The following is an 8,739-nucleotide window of genomic DNA, read 5'->3' on the forward strand; positions in this document are numbered from 1 at the left end:
TTGGGTAAGAAAATGTAAGAATTATGCAATTTTTGTAGGCAAACAGAAGATGGCAGCTTTACCCCTACAACCTGTTCAAATTGAATAGTCATTCATGAAGTGGTGTCTTGATTTTATTGGGGTCATCAATCCACCTTCAAGTTCTAGGCATAAATGGATCCTGACAACCACTGATTACTTCACCAAGTGGGCTTAAGTTGTACCCTTAAAGGAGGCAAATGAAAGTGCAGTCCTAAACTTCTATCAGGACTTGGTAGCAAGGTTTGGTATCCGTGATTCTATTATTTCAGACAATGCATTAGCTTTTGTAGGATTTAAGATTACTAATTGGGTTGTTCAGAACATCATATTTTTGAGTGCTTCATCCAGTTATTACCCTCAAGGTAATGGACAAGCTGAGTCTACTAATAAAAATTTGATTAAGATAATCAAGATGACAATAGAATGTAATTAGAGAACTTGGCACACTCAATTGAAGCACGCATTGTGGGTTGATAGAATCACCCCCAAGAGAGCTACAGGTATATCTCCCTATGTCATTGTTTATGGTAAAGAGGCAAGACTCCCAATTTCAGTTGAATTACCTACACTAACTCTAATTAGAGAGCTAGAAATGTTGCAAGAAGAGCCAATGCAAGTTAGGTTGGCAAAACTAATGGAGTTGGAGGAGGTAAGAAAGCAAGCATTGTTGACTATTGAGAATCATCAAGCTCAGATGAAGAAGATTTTCAACAAGAAAGCAACTTTTAGGGTTTTCAATGAGCGAGATTTGGTTTTGAAGTGGGATGAATTAAAGTGTAAGCCTGGAAAGCGTACTAAATTTGATGCCATATGGGATGGCCCATACATCATTATTGAGAAAAAACATCATAATGCTTTTCAGCTTTCAAAGCTAAATGGTGAAATCCTTCCAATCCCAGTTAATGGGATTCATCTCAAAGCTTGTCTTTGAGCATTTCATTTTTAGTTAATAAGTGTTGACGCACATTTTTTTTCTGTTATGTTGTTTTGAGTTTCAAGAAGTGCTCATGCACATTTTGTGGCCTTTGTTTTAGACAAGACCACTTGTAGTTTCCCGGCTTTTTGTTTTGTTGTCATGTTGCAGAATAGTTGAGTTTCAAGATATTTTCTTCAAAAGGAGGCCTGGGAGTGACTCCATAAGCCCAATGGATAATCTTTGGTTGGTCTATAGTGTTTAGCAGGCAAACACTCCACAGAGGTTGCCAATTGTTGCCTATTTTTCACCACATCTCAAATACGTAGAGTGGCATTGGTTCATTTTATTCAGATTTAGAAAGGCACACATGTTTTTGCTCATCATTTTTATCAATTTTAAAGTATGGGGCAATCATGCAAGTACAATGAGAAAGACACATTCAATAATTGCATAAAATTTGCATTCATAATGTTAAATTTAGAATCCCATACAAGTCGTGGGAATAGCCTTATTTGAGTCATGGTATGAAAAAAATAGTAGATACATGTGGTAAATAAAATGGTATTGCTAACTAGAAGAGAGGAGAGAACGCAAGTGTTCCATAATTGCTCGCGGCAATGAGCATCTTCCTTCTGTTATTCAGTCTCCCTCCAGCTATGGCCGAGTAACTTCACGAAAAAATCAGCTTCGCATCCTCAAAATCCTACAAACATGAGTAAAAGATGGAGTTAGAGTTGTACTCTAAGAAATGGTGAAACAAGTACTTTCTGTGTAAAGACGTCAATCTAGGATCTAAACCTAAACTACTCTTTATTCATAAATAAACTTAAATTTCAATCTCTAAGCATATTTTATACAAGATATAAGCAAACATCGAATATGGATATGAAAACATTCATAGATATATCATTATAATGCAAATGAATAATACAATTTCATACTTAGAAGTTCTTATTTCCTACTTAGGCTTCCAAATTGCCTTAAGAATATACAAGAAGATGCATCCATCGATCTTTAGTCTGAGTCGCTTCCTTCTGTCCTTTGAACGCAGATGAGAACAAGAATCAGGCACTTTTTCCACCCAACCTTGAAGCTTACGCTTCCCTAGAATTCTTGGTCAATCAAGAATACCTGACCCTGCACGAATTGGTTTAACCAAAGAATTCGAAAGCAAGAGGGAATCTGGTGCATGCCTAGATAATATATGCATTTTCATTTTTCTACTTCATTCTAAGAAACAAGCATTCGCTATCATACTAGGATGTGGTAGAGAGCATAAATAAGGAATTTCCATCATTTTCTACGGATAATTCAAATAATAACTCGGTCGAGTATATGCCATGCATAGCAAAATAATAGTTGGAAAAAGCAACTATTCTCCCTAAAAACATCCACATTCGGCACCCGTCCCGAAAGGTAATTTTCTAACTCAAGCTTAACCTTAGCTTGGTTCCCTCAAACACAAATTTCATTGAGAATACAATCTTTCTTTTGCAACAAAAATAGAGATATCATTTTCCTTACTAATCATTACTTGTCTAATATATCTATCGAAGACAATCTTTCATATTTTGGAAAATGATAAACTTTCATAAGCAATAATCTTAAAATCAATCTTTCGACTAAATAAGGTACATGCAAAAGAAGGTGTTATACATGTATGAATTTAATCTCATATATAACCAAAAGTACGCAAACACATTCTTAAAATAGAATTAGAACTAATTATTTTGGACAAAATACGTTATTAACAATTAGTTAACATCTTTTCTCTATATTCTTTTCTTCTATTCTAAAATGATTTACAATGCATTTCAAATAGGATAATGACATATGAAACAAATTTGGATAATCATACCTAATATCTAAAGCTTCTAATTCTATGCATTCTTATACCAAATCATAACAATAACAACAAAAAACAAAGGAATTATAACCTTTTGTAAAACTTGATCTGATTTGTACGACCTTGACGTTCTTTCGTCCAATAGTTCCTCGCCTTCTTCGCAAGTCTCTCTCAAAACTATTCCTATCAAATCTATCTCCATTCTATTTCTCTCTTTTGATAATATCAAATTATCTTCTCCTCTCTTCTAATCTATCCTTCCCTTCAAGAGTTTATCGCCCTTCTCTGCTTGAGAAAATGATTGAATGAATGTGTTTTCCTCTCGTCCTCCATCTCTATTTATTCACTTTTTTCCTACATTTACTCCTTTATTAAGGGCTCGGTGATTGCAAAGGTTTTGAGGTCTTTTACCTTTATTTCCTCTTATTCTTCCACATCTGAGAGATATGTTATCCTTTGATGCATGTTTGGCATTCAACTGGCTTCTACGTTGGATAGGTCTTTCTCCTAACACTGTGAGATGGCGAGTCTATCTGCAGATTTGATATGGCAGTCACTTGCATGTATTTTATCTTATGTGCACTGCAGCTTATAACTCATTCTTCCTGCAGTTCTTATCGGTCGAATGAAGAGTTGGGAAGATGTAACAACTCTTATTTGTTTGCATTCAACGCTTTTTTTGTTATATCTGCCAGGTCTACACACGTTTTGCTTGGTTTATGCCACCACTACAGTTCTTTTTCTTGCTGCATGGGATGGGGAAGTAAACTGAGTTTTCAACATGTGCTGCATGGAAATGGAGAAGGAAAGTTGTAGTTATCATGCGTTAGCAGATTTATCACTCATATGAAGTGGTTGGCATATGAGACTTGTATTCTATCATGGCGAGACTGATGCCCATGCTGCCAAGTCTATCCAAGGTCTCTACGTTCCTATGTTTAGGATGCCACTAGTCTATGTTTATTTATAACTTAGTTTTAAGACGTTGCATGCTATGTTTCAACGTTAGAATCCTCCGTTTTTTGCATTTAGTCACTAGTTTTTGCATCTCTAGCTAACTAAAGTCGTTGTTTTAATTCCAACGTTTGCATGCCATGTCACTCGACTCATATGAGTGGTTATTTTAACTCCAAGTTAGTTAATAGTTTTGGTTTGATTGGTTTGGCCATGCATTAATTAAATGGAGTCTAAGCGGACTTCGTTTGGTCATGCGACATAGTCGCCTTTCAAACTAATTCCACCACCCATTAAAATGTGACTATTTAATAATAAACTTAGAAATATTTAAAGTTTATAATTTATATTCCTAATTTGCAATATAAATAATAATCTTATATGTTTAAAGTTATATAATTTACGTATATGTTAGATAAATACGTTTTATGAATAGTCATTTTTATAACTTATAACAATATTCGTCTTAATTAATATTTACAATTTCGCCTAAAATTCTATATTTACGAATATGTGTAATCGACCAAATCAAGTTGTCTACCAAACGACTAATCATTTCATAAACTAGGTCTTATAATTCAATTTATTTAATGACTAATTAATCATACTAAAATATTCAATATAATCATGAACTATATTCACATTTGAATATACAAGTTTATAATCTATTCCTAATTCGTATGACTGAAATGAAATTCCGAAAACCAAACATACTTTGATAATTTCACACAAAGCAAATGAAATCATGGAATCGCTATATAATTCAATCATTAATAAAATTTTGATTCTATATGGTCGAATTTAACATAATATTTCATTCATAAATGCAAAGATAAATGTATATGCAATTGTGGTGTGTGAGATTCCCTTTTTCCATTGAAGTCATTTAGTTGAAAACAATTCTACCTGATTCGTGTTCTCGCCTTCGACCTCCTTCACCTCATCCTGCATTACTTGCACTCAAAAGTTTATCAGTATTGACAAACCCAAAAGAATATTAAATGTCGAATTTCATATCAATTGCAGGAGTAAAAATGCATACTATATTTCCTCACACTAGATTATGAATGATCTAATCTATTTTAATTTCAAAATCACATTAAATCTTTAAATTGCACATTATTAAATAAAACGATTCACGACATTCTGCCTCTACACTATAGCTATAAATATCAGATGCATTCATCACAGGCAACCACTAAGTGTTTAATGCCCAAACTCAAAAGGAGAAAGGAGAACATGTTCACTGAAACTTTCAGCTTCATTGTGTTTTGTTAACTTGTTTGTTCATTGTACAGGTATAGTAGAAGTCTAGCTGCTAATTTTTGAATGATACATGTGGGTTAAAATGGGCTCTCACAAGGGTCGAGCCCAACATGTAAGTCACCAATCACAGGGTGATATAAGAAATCTAGACAATAAGCTAGCAGTCAACATGGTCCCATACACTGTCATTTAATGAAAGTACAAGACTAAACATTCAATGGCAATATAGGCAACAATGAAGAGGTGGCAACCCATGCCTAATAGACTACCAATATCATCATGTGAGTGATAACAGAGTAAAAGAAACATGGAATTCATAACCAATTGATGCCATTATAAAGGTTGCATGTTCAATAAGGTATATGTGCACCAAAGAGAACTCATCTAGATGGTATAAAACAAGAGTACAATTATGAAATCCTCACATGAACAACTACAGGAGTGCAACATGAACAACTACAGGAGTGCAAAAAGGAACCCATGATATCCTAAGAAGGATCCTAATCAGTCAAAAGCATCAATAATGGTTTCAACATTGTTACAGTGACAGAGTTACAACAATGCTTCAACACCAAAGGATATCATACCATATACAATTATACAGTGATCCAATAATGAGTTTTGCATCTCCAAACAAAGATCTTAATGCAACATTATAGTAATAAGGAGTTCAATATGTGTAGGGGAAAAAGCGAGACTAGGCTAACATGTCCTAATCCTCCCTTTTGACACACATTGCGGAATACGAAAGAGCCTAGAGGTATCACACAATTGGCTACTTCTTTTTGTGAAAGAGAGAGCCACGGGCTACCTATTAGGGTTTCTATTCCTTTGTTGTAATTGAAAGATAAAATGATGCAAGTTCAATCCCTAACCCCAAAGTGCAAGTATGAACTAATAACAAGATTGCAGAATTGAACTTAAACTATGGAAAGCTGTAAATACAAAGATAAGACAAGAATGCAAATGCGTACCCAGAGTCAAAATCTGAGTGGAAATGTTCGGGACGGGGGCGCGGGCGCCACTGTCCTGATTCTGCCTCTGAAACTGCCCCCGAAACTGCTGTTTTGCAACCTGGAAAACTGCCGAAAAATGTCAAAAATTGCTGTCTGTCAGGAGGACCAGGGCGCCCAGCGCCCCTGTCCCAGGGACCAGGGCGCCTAGCGCCCCTGTCCTGGCAGGACCAGGGCGCCCCACGCCCCTGTCCTAGTCTTCTGCTCTGAAACTTGGTGTGAAGTTCTGTCTCCGTCTGCTTCTTCCGGATCTGCAATTTGCGGCATCGTCTGAATCTCGAAATCTGCACTTATATCTGAAAAGGTGTTTGGGCGGCTATATAGGGTTTTGCCTTAGTCAAACCCCCGCTTTGGTGATTTCCACCTCCACGAATAGCCAAGTTGTATAGTAAAAGTTGTGTGTGCAGACCTTGTGTGTGTGCAAGATCCTAAAATGAAAGTAAGCAAACTAGAGCAACCTAGAAAGTAAACCCTAATTGCTTGTAAATGATAATGTAAATGCTCCAAATCAAGATGTAAAGAGATCTAAAGCATGAATACAATTGACATAATGAGGCTTATGCAAAGACATGAAAACAACATGAAATCATACCCAAACCCAAGGGAGGGGTACAAGCCAATCTTCAGTCGGTGATCCCTTATTGCTCTTCAATGTCTTCAAAGCCCTAAATGGATGAATGAATTTGATAGATGCTTGATGGATGGATGTTGAATGTTGTTGAAGTCTTCCAAGATCTGCTGTTTCGCTGCATAGAAGGTCCTTGAAAACAAAATTTGGATCCTTTCTAATGAAGAAAGAGAGCTCTTATGTATGAAACCCTAGGTCTTATTCCAACTTTTGGCCGACCTAGAGATTGAATATCCCGCCAATTTCTTGGGGTTAATCTTTATTTTATGATTGGATCGCGCTCCTAAAATTTCGGGAAAAATGTCCGGGACCGTGTGCACTCCGGGCGCCATGGTCCCGGCAACTTTTCACCAAATTTTCAGGGCCGTCGGATATGATGATTTTAGAGAGAATCCCGAAGTTACAGGTGATTTCAAGATGTTTTGACCCCCGAAATCAAGCCCCCAAGTTCAAAATAGGACCTAATTAGGGTTTTTGATTAAATGATGTATTAGAGGAATAAAATGAAAGGGGCACACTTTAATGAAAAGGGCCCAACTTTATGATATGGGAGATGATAAAATAGAACCTTAGACCTAATTACTTTAATTAATTAAGTGCTAAAGGGGAAATGCAATGCAAAATACAAAATGCGCCAAGGCGGGTGCTAAACTAGGTGTGAAATTGTACCACTTTAGCAAGTGCGTACAATTTACGACGCTACACAATAGTGCAGTAACAGAGCGTTTAAGAGATATGTCAAAATATTTTGTATCATGAAGTCTTCCTTTATGGTTCATTTTTAGTGTTATGATTTTTAAATGTCATGAAGGAAGTGTTACAGTGAAGCTGTTTTTTAGAATCTGGAGTGGGTCCTTCTCTATTTAACATTTTCATTGTCAGGAGAACCAGTTAGGGTTTCCTTTCAAGCAATATTTTATAAACCCTAACTATGGTAGTGTCAACAATGTCGGTGATTCACATTATAGTGTGCCAGTATGGCCGACTAAAGGTTTTCTTTAAGCAATATTTTAAATCCCTAGTCGTGTTTGCAAATACAACCCAGTTCACAAAATGAAAACCAAGATTTTAAATTTTTATCTGCAGAATGAATATATTAATCTGAAAGAGGTGCAATGACCGAAAAACAGTGGAAAGAGTGTTATGAGCAAGAAAACAAGGTCATTTTTTGTAGAGTATAAAAGGAAAACAATGAAATGTCTCAGTTGGAAGAACAGTGCCAATAAACAAGAGAAATTCATGTTCTAATAGCATAGAGAAAACCTTTCGAGTGGAGGAAACTACAACCCACTTGGGGTTTTTCAAGAAAGAAAACCAACATGGTTTTCGGCATCTCAAAAGATGAAACTGCAAAAAAAACACAGATATTCAACAATATGAACAACAATATCTAGCATGTCGTGGCTCAAGGCCAAGGGGAAACTTCAGAATATGCAATGAAACCAAAGAAAATTACTTGCATGCGGTGCAAACAACAGGAAAATTACATGTTTCTGCCAAGTAAGCAACACGAGGAGTACCTGTTAATGAAAAGTATCAGTTTGGAGTAGTCGAAAACTAGAAGCATGAAGTTCAAGCCTCAGTTCGAGTCATTCCTGGCATGGCGACATGAAACCCTCAGTTTTCCATGCATGGCGGCTGAGCTTCTACCTGAAGCTTCCAATGCAAGAGTTTGAATGAATATGTTAGGGTTTCAAAACCCTACCATCTCTTAAGTTTTGCTTTTCATCACTTTAGTCTTTTTTAGAGATAACATTTCATGCAATGTCGGCCGTGGGGAGGCTTTGAAAACCCCAAGTCTTTTACAAGACTTTATTTTAAATGTCAAACACTTGTAATAATAATGCAAGTTGCTTGCAATTTATTATTTTAGTTTAATTATTAATATTATTATTTAATATGTTAATAATGGTATAATGAAAGGGCACATACCTTTATTTATATATTGATTAATGATAATAATAACTAATTACTTTTATATGTATATATAGGAGTATAACAAAAGGGAATATAAGGATTTAATCCTTATTATGTAATCCTTATTTTATATATATATATATATATATATATATATATATATATATATATATGAAAG

The 8,739-nt window shown here is 35.5% G+C and overlaps 1 long non-coding RNA gene across 1 annotated transcript; it reads right to left on the reverse strand.

The window, feature by feature from the left end:
• Positions 1 to 1,362: 1,362 nt before the first annotated feature.
• Positions 1,363 to 8,383, reverse strand: LOC131045915 (uncharacterized). The gene is made up of 2 exons (XR_009105891.2): positions 8,165 to 8,383; positions 1,363 to 1,640 (listed from the first exon to the last, which is right to left on the reverse strand). It is a non-coding gene; the product is annotated as an uncharacterized LOC131045915 (long non-coding RNA).
• Positions 8,384 to 8,739: the final 356 nt, after the last annotated feature.

Source organism: Cryptomeria japonica, chromosome 3 (assembly GCF_030272615.1).
Source record: "Cryptomeria japonica chromosome 3, Sugi_1.0, whole genome shotgun sequence".
Taxonomy (NCBI): domain Eukaryota; kingdom Viridiplantae; phylum Streptophyta; class Pinopsida; order Cupressales; family Cupressaceae; genus Cryptomeria; species Cryptomeria japonica.